Source organism: Caretta caretta, chromosome 4, assembly GCF_965140235.1.
Source record: "Caretta caretta isolate rCarCar2 chromosome 4, rCarCar1.hap1, whole genome shotgun sequence".
NCBI classification, from domain to species: Eukaryota; Metazoa; Chordata; order Testudines; family Cheloniidae; genus Caretta; species Caretta caretta.
In genome coordinates, this window is record NC_134209.1 from 116,764,617 (window position 1) to 116,780,879 (window position 16,263).

At 43.6% G+C, this 16,263-nt stretch overlaps 1 long non-coding RNA gene across 1 annotated transcript in view; it reads right to left on the reverse strand.

Moving 5' to 3' along the window:
• Window positions 1-1,533: 1,533 nt before the first annotated feature.
• Window positions 1,534-16,263, reverse strand: part of LOC125636092 (uncharacterized) — a 31,544-nt gene continuing 16,814 nt past the window's right edge. Inside the window, exon 4 of the long non-coding RNA XR_007356466.2 lies at window positions 1,534-2,076. This is a non-coding gene — a long non-coding RNA (uncharacterized LOC125636092). The remainder of the gene's footprint in view (window positions 2,077-16,263) is intronic.

Sequence of the window (16,263 nt, forward strand, 5' to 3'; positions counted from 1 at the left end):
GGGATGATTCCCAGTGGCTGTGAAACTTTCGCATACATAAGGGCACTTGCGTATCCAGGTGGAGAAACCAGGGGGAGCGGAGATTAAAAAAAAGGTGCCACCCGCTAGTACTCACCCGGCGGTGCTCCAGGTCTTCAGCAGCACTTTGGCATTGGGTCTTTCACGCGCTCTGAAGGACACCCCTTCTCCACCAGCCACCACAATGCCACCGAAGATTGGAGCAAGTGAAGGACCTGACACTGAAGTGCTGCTGAAGACCCAGAATGCTACCTGACCAACCACCCAAGACCCAGAGTGTGAGTAAAAATTTAAAAGGCGTCAAGGAATTAAAAAGGTGCCACTTCTGCTCGGTGGGGGAGCGGCCGCTGTCCCGCTCCCCCCCTACCTACGCTACTGCATAAGGGCACTTTCATGGAACTTTGTGACTTGCTTTCCCCTACCCTGAAGCACAAGAATACCAAGATGAGAGCAGCCCTCACAGTTCACAAGCAAATGGTGATAGCCCTGTGGAAGCTTACAACACCAGACAGCTACCGGTCAGTCGGGAATCAATTTGAAGTGGGCAAATCTACTGTGGGGGCTGCTGTGATCCAAGTAGCCAATGCAATCACTGAGCTGCTGTTATCAAGGGTATTGACTCCGGGAAATCTGCACGTCATAGTGGATGGCTTTGCTGCAATGGGATTCCCTAACTGTGGTGGGACGATAGACGGAACCCATATCCCTGTCTTGGCACCAGACCACCAAGGCAGTGAGTACATAAACTGAAAGGGGTGCTTTTCAATGGTGCTGAAAGCACTGATGGATCACAAGGGACGTTTCACCAACATCAACGTGGGATGGCCGGGAAAGGTACATGACGCTCACATCTTCAGGAACTCCGGTCTGTTTCAAAAGCTGCAGGAAGGGACTTTATTCCCAGACCAGAAAATAACCGTTGGGGATGTTGAAATGCCTATAGTTATCCTTGGGGACCCAGCCTACCCCTTGCTCCCATGACTCATGAAGCCATACACAGGCAGCCTGGACAGTAGTCAGGAGCTGTTCAGCTATAGGCTGAGCAAGGGCAGAATGATGGTAGAATGTGCCTTTGGACGTTTAAAAGCACGCTGACGCAGTTTACTGACTCGGTTAGACCCCAGCGAAAACAATATTCCCATTGTTATTACTGCTTGCTGTGCAATACACAATATCTGTGAGAGTAAGGGGGAGATGTTTATGGCAGGGTGGGAGGTTTAGGCAAATCGCCAGGCCACTGATTACACGCAGCCAGACACCAGGTTGGTTAGAGTACAGGAGGGTGCAGTGTGCATCAGAGAAGCTTTGAAAACCAGTTTCATGATTGGCCAGGCTACGGTGTGAAAGTTCTGTTTGTTTCTCCTTGATGAAAACCTGCCCCCATGGTTTACTCTACTTCTCTGTAAGCCAACCGCTTTCCCCTCCCCGCTTCGATCACCACTTGCAGAGGCAATAAAGTCATTGTTGTTTCAAATTCATGCATTCTTTATTAATTCATCACACAAATAGGGGGATAACTGCCAAGGTAGCCTGGGAGGGGTCAGGGAGGAAGGAAGGACAAGACCACACTGCACTTTAAAACTTATTGAATGCCAGCTTTCTGTTGCTTGGGCAGTCCTCTAGGGTGGAGTCCTTGGCTGCCCGGAGGTCCCCGAATCACGTTCTTGGGCATCTGGGTGAGGAGGCTATGGAACTTGGGGAGGAGGGCGGTTGGTTACACAGGGGCTGCAGCGGCAATCTATGCTCCTGCCTTTCCTGCAGCTGAACCATACGCCGGAGTATATCTGTTTGATCCTCCAGTAGCCTTAGCATTGCCTCCTGCCTTCTGTCAGCAAGCTGACGCCACCTATCATTTTCAACCCGCCACCTGTCCTCACATTCATATTGTGCTTCCCTGGACTCTGACATTGCTTGCCTCCACGCATTCTGCTGGGATCTTTCAGTGTGGGAAGACTGCATGAGCTCAGAACATTTCATCGCAAGTGTATTTTTTTCACCTTCTAATCTTCCCTAGCCTCTGGGACGGAGATGATAGTGTGAGCGTTGAAACATTTGCAGCTGCGGGAGGGTAAAAAGGGAGAGTAGCAGTTAAAAAGACACATTTTAGAGAACAATGGGTAGACTCTTTCACAGTGAACCTTGCTGTTAACATTACATAGCACGTGTGATTTTGGTACAAGGTCGTATTTTGCCTCTTATATTGAGGGTCTGCTGGTTTGGTGTGAGAGATCACACACGCAGGGCCAGGCAACAGAATTCGGCTTGCAGGCAGCCATGGTAAGCCACAGTCTTTTGGCTTCTTTAACCTTCATAACATATGGGAATGGTTTCAAACAGCAGTGCCCTCTTTTCCCATACCAATCAGCCATTGTGTTGGCCATTTAAAATGGGTTGGCAATTTAAAAGGAGGGGCTGCGGTTTTCAGGTTAACTTGCAGCACAAACCCAACTAAACCCCACACACACACACAATTCTCTGGGATGATCACTTCACCCCTCCCCACACCACGTGGCTAACAGCAGGGAAGATTTCTGTTAAGCCACAGGCACAAAGGCCAGCAGGAACTGCCATCCCCCCACACACACACACCCAATTCTCTGGGATGATCGCTTCACCCCTCTCCCCACCGCATGGATAACAGTGGGGAATATTTCTTTTCAGCCACAGGCACACAGCTCACAAGGAATGGCCGCCTCTGAACGTCCCCTTAATAAAATTACCCTATTTCAACCAGATGACCATGAGGAGTGACCATCCAGGAAAGCTTTATGGAGATGTCCCTGGAGGATTTCCGCTCCATCCCCAGACAGGTTAACAGACTTTTCCAGTAGCTGTACTGGCCGCAAATGCATCTCAAGTCTTCAGGGCAAATTAATCATTAAACACGCTTGCTTTTTAAACCATATATTATATTTACAAAGGTACACTCGCCAGAGGTACCTTCTCCACCTGGCGGGTCTGGGAGCCCACATTGGGTGGGTTGGTTCCGGAGGTACTGGAACAGTTCCTGGCTCTCTGGGAAAATGGTTTCTCCACTTGCTTTCTGTGCGCTATCTTCAACCTCCTCCTCCTCCTCCTCCTCATCTTCCTAGTCCCCAAAATGCACATCCCTGTCGCGTGATAATCCATTGATGGAGTCAAAGCACAGGGGTGGGGTAGGGTGGCTGCACCCCCTAGAATGGCATGTAGCTCATCATAGAAGCGGCATGTCTGGGGCTCTGACCCCAAGCGGCTGTTTGCCTCTCTGGTTTTTTGGTAGGCTTGCCTGAGCTCCTTAAGTTTCATGCAGCACTGCTGCGGGTCCCTGTTATAGCCTCTGTCCTTCATGCCCTTAGAGATTTTTTCAAATGTTTGGGCATTTCATCTTTTGGAACAGAGTTCTGATCACACAGACTTGTCTCCCCATACAGCGATCAGATCCCGTACCTCCCGTTCAGTCCATGCTGGAGTTCTTTTGTAATTCTGGGACTTCATCATGGTCACTTCTGCTGATGAGATCTCCACTCACCTGCAGCTTGCCATCCTGGCCAAACAGGAAATGAGATTCAAAAGTTCATGGCCTTTTCCTGTCTACCTGGCCAGTGCATCTGAGTTGAGAGAGATGTCCAGAGTGGTCACAATGGAGCACTCAGGGATAGCTCCCGGAGGGCAATACCATCGAATTGTGACCACACTACCCCAAATTCAACCAGGCAAAGTTGATTTCGGTGTTAATCCCCTTGTCGGGGGAGAAGTACAGAAATCGATTTTAAGAGCCCTTTAAATAAAAAAAAATGGCTTCGTCATGTGGACGGATGCAGGGTTAAATCGATCTAATGCTGCTAAATTCAACCAAAACTCGTAGTGTAGACCAGGGCCTAGATACTTTTGTTTGGGGATGTTTAAGTTTTATCTGGACTCTGAGGTAAGAGCCTTCAAATGTTTGCACAAGTGCTCCTTTCAGAAGGCTTTAGGAAAGGGGGATACACTACTCTAAAGTAGAGTGTTTGGCTTCTCCTTAACTGGGCTGTTTAAGTGATCTCATATTACCTCATTAAAGGGAGGAAATGAGGCAGGCCACAGTAGATCCACACTCCACTGCCAAAGGGTGTTTGGCAGCAATGGTGCCCCTTCTACAGTTACTTGTTTCCCAATTGTATCTGGTGTAGATGGAAACACATGCCAGGAAAAAGATGGAGCTGCACTGCTGCAAACACCATCTGAAAAGGCAGAGAAGTGAATTGGGAATTGGATGCTAGTCTTAGGAGGAAAGCTGTGCCCTAGGCACAAAAATTCTGATTGATCTTATGGTCACCTTTGGCTGTCAGTTATCAAGCGAGAAAGGAACTATTTGTCAGGTCTGGACTGACATTCCTCATATTGTAGTGGTGCCTTGCTTTGGTAGACAGTATACAAATGTACAGGAACTGGAAGATACAGTCCCTGCCCCACAAAGAGCTTATAACCTAACTTCTTGGGACATGACAAACAGATAATAATAATCAACATCAAAAATACATATCTTGCTAGTTACATTTTTAGAAGGTCTCCCCTTTCAATGCTCCCAGCCAATCTGCTTCCCCACTGCTGATCCAATGTGCCCCCTCAACTCTCCTCACTCCACAGAATTACCTTTCAACTCTAGGTGAAAACAGGGTGCAAAATGGAGTACAAGTACCACCTCCATGAGGAATACAGAATTGTTAATTGAATGGAAAGGAGGAAATATTAAGTCAGACAAGAGGCCATTATAGTAAATGTTACATCTTACCCCTGTGGTCCAGAATTAGCCATTTATTGTTGACAGATATTTTTACCTCCTGCACTGGAAGACTGGCATTTTCCTATTTTATTGCTTCATTTGCTTTGCATTATGCCTTCCTACCCTCAAGCCATAATGCTACCACTGCTGCATGCTCCAGGAGAGACTCAATAATAGTAGGGTACATTCTGCTGAATAAAACAAGTACATTATTTACACTATTCTCTGCCCAGACTCTTAAAGCTACTCCACATCTGTTGCATTTCTTGGGTGTCAGTTTATTGTTTCAAATAACAATCTTACTCAGATAACACTGTTAATACAAAACAACTTGAATAGTAATGCATGAGTCACTCAGGTAAACACACCTTATACAGAATGTATTTTGATCAATATTCAAAATCAATGTATAGCTGAACCTGCTTATTAAATCTGACAGAACTTAATCATCCATGGAAGGATGCTTCCTTTGCCTGTTTATCTGGACATCTGCAATACACATGATTATGTTCACTTGACTCCTGACATCTATGCTCAGTGTGTACTCTCTCCACCTATGGACTAATCATTGACCTTCTGCTCTGAGAACCTTAGGTCAGTCCCTGTTCTGGGATCTCAAGATTTCCTCACTACATTCTAAAATCCTCTGGCTTATTTGTTCTAATGTTGCCCATTTTATCTCACATTTACAACTATCCTCAGACCCACAGAGAAAATCTCTATCCCTGAAGTACTCTGGTGTTCAACAAAATTTACATTAGTCTAGGGCTAGTTTCTCCAGGAAAAATCCAACAAGACACTTATCTTCCCTACCTGTGGAGATAAGGACACTTATTCAACTGCAGAATCTTTCCTTCCTCCCAGTTACACCTAATTATTATTACACCCTCCTTCCATTGCTCTAATCCCTGAGGGTTTTTTTGAAATTTTCTTTTGGGACACCTTCCCTGGTAGGTTTTCTTTTCAATTTGGGCAGGATGTCTTCAACTTTCTCCACCATAGAGCACTTCCTGCAGTTTCCACCCAGTCTAAACTGCATGTTAGGCTATTTCTCTGCTTTATATGAACTCTTTCCATTCTGCAGAACTTTACACTGTCCTGGACTTGAAATTCCTGAGTCCTCTCTTCCTATGTGCCCCATAAACCTCCTAAAACAATAGATTGTCTATCTATCATGACTTGACTCATCGAGTAAAGCACTGTGAGAGTTTGATGGTTTAAGTTACCATTCTCAGAGCATGATGCATAAGACTCAGGATCCTGACATAAGGAAGAAAGAAGAGCAGCAGAATATGGACCCTGGACTTCAGAAAAGCAGAGTTTGACTCCCTCATGGATCTGATGGGCAGGATCTCCTGAGAGAACAACATGAGGGGGAAAGGAGTCCAAGAGAGCTGGCTGTATTTTAAAGAATCCTTATTGAGGTTACAGGGACAAACCATCCCGATATGTAGAAAGAATAGCAAAATATGGCAGGCGACCAGCCAGCTTGGCTTAACAGTGAAATCCTTGCTGATTTTAAACACAAAAAAGAAGCTTACAAGAAGTGGGAGATTGGACAAATGACCAGGGAGGAGTATAAAAATATTGTTCAGGCATGCCGGAGTGAAATCAGGAAGGCCAAATCACACTTGGAGTTGCAATTAGCAAGAGAGATTAAGAGTAACAAGAAGGGTTTCTTCATGTATGTTAGCAACAAGAAGAAAGTCAAGGAAAGTGTGGGACCCTTACTGAATGAGGGAGGCAACCTAGTGACAGAGGATGTGGAAAAAACTAATGTACTCAATACTTTTTTTGCCTCGGCCTTCATGAACAAGGTAATCTCCCAGACTACTGCACTGGGCAGCACAGCATGGGGAGGAGGTGACCAGCCCTCTGTGGAGAAAGAAGTGATTCGGGACTATTTAGAAAAGCTGGATGAGCACAAGTCCATGGGGCCGGATGCGCTGCATCCGAGGGTGCTAAAGGAGTTGGCGGATGTGATTGCAGAGCCATTATCTTTGAAAACTCAATGGTGATCGAGGGAGGTCCCGGACAACTGGAAAAAGGCTAATGTAGTTCCCATCTTTTAAAAATGGAAGGAGAAGGATCCACGGAACTACAGGCCAGTCAGCCTCACCTCAGTCCCTGGAAAAATCATAGAGCAGGTCCTCAAGGAATCAATTCTGAAGCACTTAAGAGGAGAGGAAAGTGATCAGGAAGAGTCAGCATGGATTCACCAAGGGCAAGTCATGCCTGACTAATCTAATTGCCTTCTATGACGAGATAACTGGCTCTGTGGATGAGGGGACAGCAGTGGATGTGTTATTCCTTGACTTTAGCAAAGCTTTTGATAACGGTCTCCCACAGTATTCTTGCCAGCAAGTTAAGGACATATGGACTGGATGAATGGACTATAAGGTGGATAGAAAGCTGGCTAAATCATCGGGCTCAACGGATAGTGATCAATGGCTCCATGTCTAGTTGGCAGCCAGTATCAAGAGGAGTACCTCAATGGTCTGTCCTGCTGCTGGTTTTGTTCAATATCTTCATTAATGATCTGGAGGATGGTGTAGACTGCACCCTCAGCAAGTTTGCAGATGACACTAAACTGGGAGGAGTGGTAGATACGCTGGAGGGTAGGGATAGGATACAGAGGGACCTAGTCATATTAGAGGATTGGACCAAAAGAAATCTGATGAGGTTCAGCAAGGACAAGTGCAGAGACCTGCACTTAGAATGGAAGAATCCCATGCACCGCTACAGACTAGGGACTGAATGGCTAGGCAGAAGTTCTGCAGAAAAGGACCTAGGGGTTACAGTGGACGAGAAACTGGATATGAGTCAACAGTGTGCCCTTGTTGCCAAGAAGGCTAATGGCATTTTGGGCTGTATATGTATGGGCATTGCCAGCAGATTGAGGGACATGATCGATCCCCTCTATTCGACACTGGTGAGGCCTCATCTGGAGTACTGTGTCCAGTTTTGGGCCCCACACTACAAGAAGAATGTGGAAAAATTGGAAAGCGTCCAGCGGAGGGCAACAGAAAAGATTAGGGGAATGCAAAACATGACTTATGAGGAGAGGCTGAGGGAACTGGGGATGTTTAGTCTACGGAAGAGAAGAATGAGAGGGGATTTGATAGCTGCTTTCAACTACCTGAAAGGGGGTTCCAAAGAGGATGGATCTAGACTGTTCTCAGTGGTAGCAGATGATAGAATGAGAAGTAATGGTCTCAAGTTGCAGTGGGGGAGGTTTAGGTTGGATATTAGGAAAAACTTTTTCACTAGGAGGGTGATGAAGCAGTGGAATGCGTTACCTAGGGAGGTGGTAGAATCTCCTTCCCTAAAAAGAAAAGGAGTACTTGTGGCACCTTAGAAACTAACCAATTTATTTGAGCATAAGCTTTTGTGAGCTACAGCTCACTTCATCGGATGCATACTGTGGAAAGTGTAGAAGATCTTTTATTCACACAAAGCATGAAAAAATACCTCCCCCCACCCCACTCTCCTGCTGGCAATAGCTTATCTAAAGTGATCACTCTCCTTACAATGTGTATGATAATCAAGTTGGGCCATTTCCAGCACAAATCCAGGTTTTCTCACGCCCCCCCCCACACACACACAAACCCACTCTCCTGCTGGTAATAGCTTATCTAAAGTGACCACTCTCCTTACAATGTGTATGATAATCATGGTGGGCCATTTCCAGCACAAATCCAGGGTTTAACAAGAACGTCTGAGGGGGGGATACCTTGGTTATGACCCACCTTGATTATCATACACATTGTAAGGAGGGTGGTCACTTTAGATAAGCTATTACCAGCAGGAGAGTGGGTTTGTGTGGGGGGGGGGGGTGAGAAAACCTGGATTTGTGCTGGAAATGGCCCAACTTGATTATCATACACATTGTAAGGAGAGTGATCACTTTAGATAAGCTATTGCCAGCAGGAGAGTGGGGTGGGGGGAGGTATTTTTTCATGCTTTGTGTGTATAAAAGATCTTCTACACTTTCCACAGTATGCATCCGATGAAGTGAGCTGTAGCTCACGGAAGCTTATGCTCAAATAAATTGGTTAGTCTCTAAGGTGCCACAAGAACTCCTTTTCTTTTTGCGAATACAGACTAACACTGCTGTTACTCTGAAACCTCTCCTTCCTTAGAAGTTTTTAGGGTCAGGCTTGATAAAGCCCTGTCTGGGATGATTTAGTTGGGGATTGGTCCTGCTTTGAGCAGGGGGTGACCTCCTGAGGTCCCTTCCAACCCTGATATTCTAGGATTCTATGATTCTACAACTGAAAAGTAAATTTGTGGATGTGTGTGGTTCTGCTATATTCTGTGCTGCTAAAACTAAAGGTCAAGAGGAAAGATGGTACACAACCAAAACAAGTGACTGAGCAATGATGTTTGGCAATTGTCTTCTAAGTTTAGCAATTTTTGTTTTTATTTTTAATTTGGTAGTCTTCATTTTTTGTCATCTATCTTCTTAATGCTTGTTCAAGATGGTAGGACTAGAGCTTAGACGGCTTTATGGAACAAGTGCATTTAAAGGATAGACTTTCAAGACAAGAGGATTGAGTGATGGACGACTGTGGAAAAGGATTACAGGGATAGGGAAAACAGATTTAGCATATCTGTAGTATGAATAGCTATGTACTGTATGGCTGTTTCCATATACTACACCTTTAAATAGCTAAGGACTCAGCTGTCTGCAGAGACTGGCAGCCATTTTGAGTTCATTTCAATGAATGTTAAAGAAGAGACAAATATAGTGCCTCTCTGGTGGAGATTTACTTTGGTTCTTTCTGATTTTTTTTTTGTTCTTAATTTACAATGAACGTTATTCAAACAGAAATATCTGATTGCTCTTTGAGTACGGTGATACAAAAGGGAATGGATTAGCAAGGTGATTTACTAGTACTGATGCCTGTTGCTGGAGTCTGTTGTCATGAAAATATTTTCAAAAAGCATATCGAATCTTTCAAGTCCTCAACATTAGTCTCTATCTGTCTGACAGTATTTCTACAGATTAATTAACTCAAATGTCATTCTCTTATAGCTGTATGCACTCTCCAGAAGAGTACTTAATGACTGCTGTGTGTTTTGGATCAAACAAAGCTCTGCAGGGATGCAATCATATCTCCAGTAATTTACTATTGCAGTAGAATGGTACAAAATAGTTTCTCATATCTGTGATGGGAAGAGCACAGTTCCATTGTATTGTTAGAGAAAAAGGTTTATTTTGTCCGTTCTACCATGACTAACGGCTACTTGCTGATGCCTTTTACCATCTTCTGATGGACCCCAGAGGTGGGATTCACAAAGGGGACTTAGGTACTACAATGCTAAGGGTTGCGAAGCCTACCTTTTAGGCACCCTTCACAGCATCAAGTTAGGAGCCCAGGCTCTTCATAAATGGGGGGCGGGGATTAGGCACCTAAAAAAGGGATTCACAAAAGTCAGGGCATTCAGCAGGGAGTTGCTTAGTTGGAAATGCTGAGGAGAGGGGTGTGACTTAAGCTCCGCCACTCAAGTGGATTTAGGTATCTAAACCTGGGTCAAAGAGAAGCACCTAAGCCAGGTCAGACTTTTAAAAAAATGGAGGTGGAGACCCTCAACCTTTATCCCAATGGTTTGAACAGTCTCTCAGGAGATGGGAGACCCAAGTTAAATTCTTCCCTCTGCCTGATGTGGAGCAGGGATGTGAACTTGGGTGTCCCACCTCCCAGGTGAGTGCTCTAACCACTGAGTTATGCCCTATTCTGGGGTTGGTTTCTGTCAGTCTCTCCAGTATAAAATCAGATATTTATTGGAGCAGGGAAACTGAAACCTGGGTCTCCCATCTTGCAGGTTAGTGCCCTAAGCACTGAATTTAAGAGTCATTCACACTCTGTCTCTGGGCCAATACATTTTAATTATTTGTATCTAAAGGAACCGTCCCAACAGGAAAGAATGAAAGAGCACTGTCCAAGAATACCCTATAGATCCTTTGTTAGAATGGGTCTCCTACCTCCCAGGAGGGTAAATTCAAATCCCTAACCCAACTCAGGAGGAGTGGAAAATTGAACCCTGGTCTCCCATATCCTGGGCAAATGCTCCTATCACCAAACCAAAGGTTATAAGGGGGACACAACAGCATCACTACCATCTTTTCTATGGGTTTAGGCATGTTCTGAACATGTCTCCTGGACTGGGCCCTGAAGGCAAGATAGATTGGGAAGTGCATAGTTCATGAATATCATCTCTCCCCATCCCACCCCCGAGCTTAGACATAATCAGGAACCAAGTTGCTCGGCAGTGTCAGGACTAATGCAGCTGTGCGGGTGTCCAACCACTGAAATTTAGAACCTAGGGAATTTAGGCGCCTATAGGATTGAAGAGCAGCTGAGTAGGGGTTTTGTGAATGTCAATGGCACCTAAATATTGGTTTAGGCACATAAGTCCCCTTTGTGAATCCAATTTTAAGCATTCTGTTTTCAAAGACTGGTGCCTATGTCGGATATACAAAATTTTTGCTTGAAACACAGACAGTTGTGCATACAGTACAGACAGATTCATGAAGAAGTACCCATTTACACATGCACAAGATGTGTGGGTCTGCACACTGATATTCTTGTAAATTCAGTCTTAGGCACCTATCGTGGAAAATCTGGCCCTAAATTACTTCCTTATATAAATTCAATAGTCAAAATATCTGAAAAACAATATTTTCATACAAGATATATTTAATTTAACTATTTCTGCTTTGCTCATTTAAGTTTCTTGTTGTCAGGAGCACAGGTGTTTCCCAGCCTGGTTGCTAGGCAATCCAGGAAGCTCAGCTGGGCCCAATGAGCCCTCTCCTACCAGCTGTGCTTCCTGATTGGGCAGGACAGCCTGGAGCCTGCTACTTGAGCCTTGTAGTATCAGCAGCACAGCAGCTACTCAACACATACCGTATCCACACTTGCCCTGCGCGCCTTATTCCAGTCCTAGCTCCAGCCCCATTCCAGTCTTGTCTCCTGTCCACTCCAATCTAGTGTTTGCCTCCCTGCTCTGATTCCAACCTTTGGCTTGGCTTCTCAACCCTGACGTTGGCTTACCCTTAGGCATGGTGTCCTGATCCTAACCCCGCTTCTGACCTTTGGCTTGGCTCCTTGACTCCAGCTTCATCCTCAACGCACTGCAGAACTCCTGGATCTACTGCCACGACAACCACCGGACAAGGTCTTGCTCCACCCACTATGTATGCCACCCATGCCCCAGCAGCTTACACGTGTACCCTATTTCTTCATGACTAAAGACAAATGTCTCTGCTCCTTCTCTGTTGAATGTTGAACATAGAGGTAACTCAGCTGCGCTGCACTGTATAATCAGAAATGCAATAGGCCTTAATCAGCTAGGCCTTGAGCCTGCATGTGACTACATTTGGACAGTTCCTTGTGGCCACCCAAAGCCTCATTGACTTCAAATGAGCTCTGTGGGGGAAGACCCCAGCACCGCTGTGGTCACTTGCAGGATCAGGGTCCTATTCATTTAACAGGCATCTCTGTTCTATTTGGTGTCATGTTTCAAGCAAACCCAAGAAAGGTTCTAAATAAATGAGGAATAGTTCTAATCAAATGCAAATATCACATCAATGTTCTGTTTCTCGCTTTTGTAGAGGAGGAATATAAAGCAGTTGCCAATATGTGTCTGAGGTAAGTTATACCCAATATTGAAATCTGCATGGATAAATGAACGAGTAAATATGTGAACAGATCACAAAAATACATTATAATTGTTCAGGTTTGAAAAGTATAGGATACAAGTCTGAATATTAGATTTATTTTACCAGAAAAAAACTATACTCTGTAATATAATTACCATAGAAGCCAGAGGGCTAAAAAATCCTCAGACTTCTCTGCCATTCTCTGAGCAACCACTAAACTAACAGTTAACAGTGAGCTGAACACTTTCTTAGATAATATAAGGATGCATTATGACAATCCTACTCCTGAGCTTCTCTGAGCTTAAATCAGCCTGGGTGTATTAAAATAATGTCATATAATTTTCCTCATGAAACTATCATTTCACTATTACCTGGAGGGATACTGTAAAACACACTATAGTACTATTAATGTAAATATTCTGTACAGCAAGCAATCCAGGAGCATGGAAACAATGATGTTTATATTATAGCATCGCTGCTGGAGTTAGGGTTGCATTAGCATTTCTGTGATATCCCACCCCTCCATTTCCCAGAGGTTTATGACTCAACTGCAAAAACTTACTACAAGCTGAAATTTTACATATCAAGTCTCAGTCTTCATAACATTTTGTGTGCTAATTAAAAACAATGCAAATGACTAAGTAAAAATGAGTCCATAATCATAACATTCTTCTTCTTAAAGATTTGGCATTGGGGAAGAATGAGGAACAATTAAAATACTGAACTAAAAGAAAGTGGTTACTTGACATATTGAGGAACTATTAGTAATAAAACATTCTGAAAACAGCTAAGTATAAAGCTACTGAACTGCCTGAACACACATTTATATTTCTGCCTTATAAGGGCCTAATTCTTCTCCTGCTCTGTTTGTGGAAATATCATTAGTTTTATTGAGAGTTCATCATTTCGGGATGAGAGGCTACTTATTCAGGCCTTGAATCTGCTAAGTTAATTATATACTTTTAAAATATTGCACAATATAAATATAATGGAAGTGGAGTAAAGCTGTAAAACTCAGATACACATCCTCACACATTTCTCACTCCCCAAAGTTGTGGTGTTTTCCATAGCACAGATTCAGCCTAAGATCTTTGGCTTAGCAGCCCACAGAGCCCACTTGGAATCCAGAGTGGCTACACAGAGAATGGACCCTATACCCTTATCCTAGTTCTGTGACTTTTGAGGTTGATGCTGAGGACACTCTGCACAAGTTCAGAAGTTTCCTGACAAGACTAATGTATAGATGGGCTTTACACATGACAGTCAGCCTGCCACGATGGTTTGACTAAATTATAGCACTCTGAACAGGTCCATCAGAGATGACCAATGGGGAGATGACTCAGAAGCATCTTGGGTGTGGAGGGAAAGAGGAATATAAAAGATTATAAAGCACCCACAAAATGAGCTTCTGAAGGAGGTTAGTGATCTTCTGCCCTTCCCTAAGATTTGAAGTTGGACTTGAATAGTGAATGAGGTAAAGAAAAGAGTTTTCACAAGACCAAACTCTGGGGGTATGTCTACACTGCAACTGAGCACCTATGTCTGGCCCAAGCCAGCTGACTTGGGCTAAAAGTCTAGAGCTAAAAGGCTATTTAATTTCAGTGTAGACATTTGGGTTTGGGCTGTAGCCTGAGCTCTGGGACCCTTCCATCTCACAGGGTCCTAGAGCCCAGGCCCCTGCCCAAGCCCAAACATCTACACTGAAATTAAATAGCTCCACAGGCCAGATGCAGGTTTTTAATTGCAGTGTAGACTTACCATGGGAGGCCCGGAGCTGGGTGAGATGAAACAAGACAGGTTAACCTATGGGGAAAGAAAGGGTGTTAAACACAGGGTGTTAACATTTTCTCTTGAAACTTCCTGAAAACACAAAAACAAAAAACAAAAGCAAAAGCAAAACAAAAATCACATCCTCCTGGTAAGGCATCTGGGTAACTCCTGCTCTGTATTATGAAGTTTTGACATTTACTGTTGTTTTAATTGATTTTCTCTTTATTATAGTTGGTTTATAAACTTTGTCTTATTGAAGCTCAATGACAGTTATTGGCAGGGCTTGGTTATTGCCATGAGCTCTCCTAAAGAAAAGTAAATTAGCCTTTGACCTCTAAGAGTAAGGAAGGGATCAGAGTCTAAACCCAGCTCAAGCTCAGTCTAAAGTATACCAGAAGTCCTAACAAGCCAGACACAGACAACGCTGGACATGGACAGCCCAAAGCCTGAGAATAACTCAAACTACAAACAAGTTATGTGGGGCAAAGGTGACTGTGAGAAATCTCAAACTGGGAAGCTATCTTGGAATGTGTGTTTGGATTTTCAGAAACGTTGATCATTGCTATGAGGATCGGCTTGCCTGGATACCTTAAGTGGCATCTTATTTGGTTTACTGAAATGCATCATTGCCATGGTCAGCTGAAAGTGTCTACATGAAAATGGTCCAACAACGGGGTTTGGACCAGAGATTGAAAAAGGCTCAGTAATTGAAATCCTGGCCTCCTGGATTGGCTCCTTACAGAATATTGTTCATTGTACTGCTCTTCTGAGTGTAGAAATGAGTTAGGGGAGAGCTCACATACTCCATATCTTCACCTCCAGCCATTTGAATGATTTAGTTTAGGGTTATTACTACTATGTATTTATTAGCCACTGACAATCTGCTTTGCACTATAGAAGGCATTGAATGAAGACAGTCCCTGACCTGAAGAGCTAACAGACGCATAGAACACAGGATGTTCTTGGAATCTGTATGATTTTGTTATTCTTGAATTCACTTTTGGAGGCAAGGAAAAAAGACATGAGTCTTTAGGAAGGATCTAAATGAGAAGAGGAAGTTGTCTAACTGCAGAACATTTGTTCTGGGAGCAGCACCTACTGGTGTGCATGACTATAATCAGTTGATTTCCTGCGCAGAGACATGAAATTAGGGCAGACAAGTCATTTATTTGAAGCTGACTTTGTAAATCCTTACAATAAACAGAGTTATTAATTGTATAGACTAAGTAAGTGGGGAAAGATACACAGCAGTCTAGGGGATTTAGATTAGAGCGTTAGACTGTAGGCTACCATCTAAATGCTACTTGCTTCCAGTATATTACCACAGTCATGTACTGTTGCTCTACTTTATATAGTTTCTAGAGGGCTAGAAACTATATAAATATAGTTATATAAATATAGTTTCTAGTTGTAGTTTCAAATGTTAGCTGTACAAACAGTACTTCATTTTCTTTGGACACATTAAATGGAAATTATTGTTGTGATCAACAGTATTACCGTAGCGCCTAGCAGTCCTAGTCGTGGGCCAGGATTCCACTGTGCTAAGTGCTGGACGAAAAGATTTTCCCCACCCCAAAGACTTTACAAGGTAAGTATGTTGGTCCTCTCAAATCAACAGATAAGTGTTTCCATTGCCTCCCAAAAAAACAGGGGTGGGAGATCTGAATTTGAATAAATGGGTATAAACCAAATTACATACAAACTAATAGTTTTCATCTAACTGGTGCCAAGTGGCTAATTCTCTGTGCAGAATGTTAAGATTCCAGCCAAACTGTAGGCTTGTTCAGTTTTCAAAGCTTCCAGTCTTAATTTAGCTTTAGTATTTCCATATTTCAAAAGCTCTCATTCTCTCCCTTACTACATCTCTTGCAGATGCACTGAATGATATTGTTATGTAATTCAGTTTGAAGAACTGTCATGGAAATCAATTTTACTAATGCACACACAAGGGATATTCAACTGCAATGAGGATTTTTTTAAAGAACAAAAAGAAGCATTAGAGTTAGAATTTCATCATGGAAGTTAGAGAGAAGAGATGGCTTCCCTATGGATTAACATTTCCTGA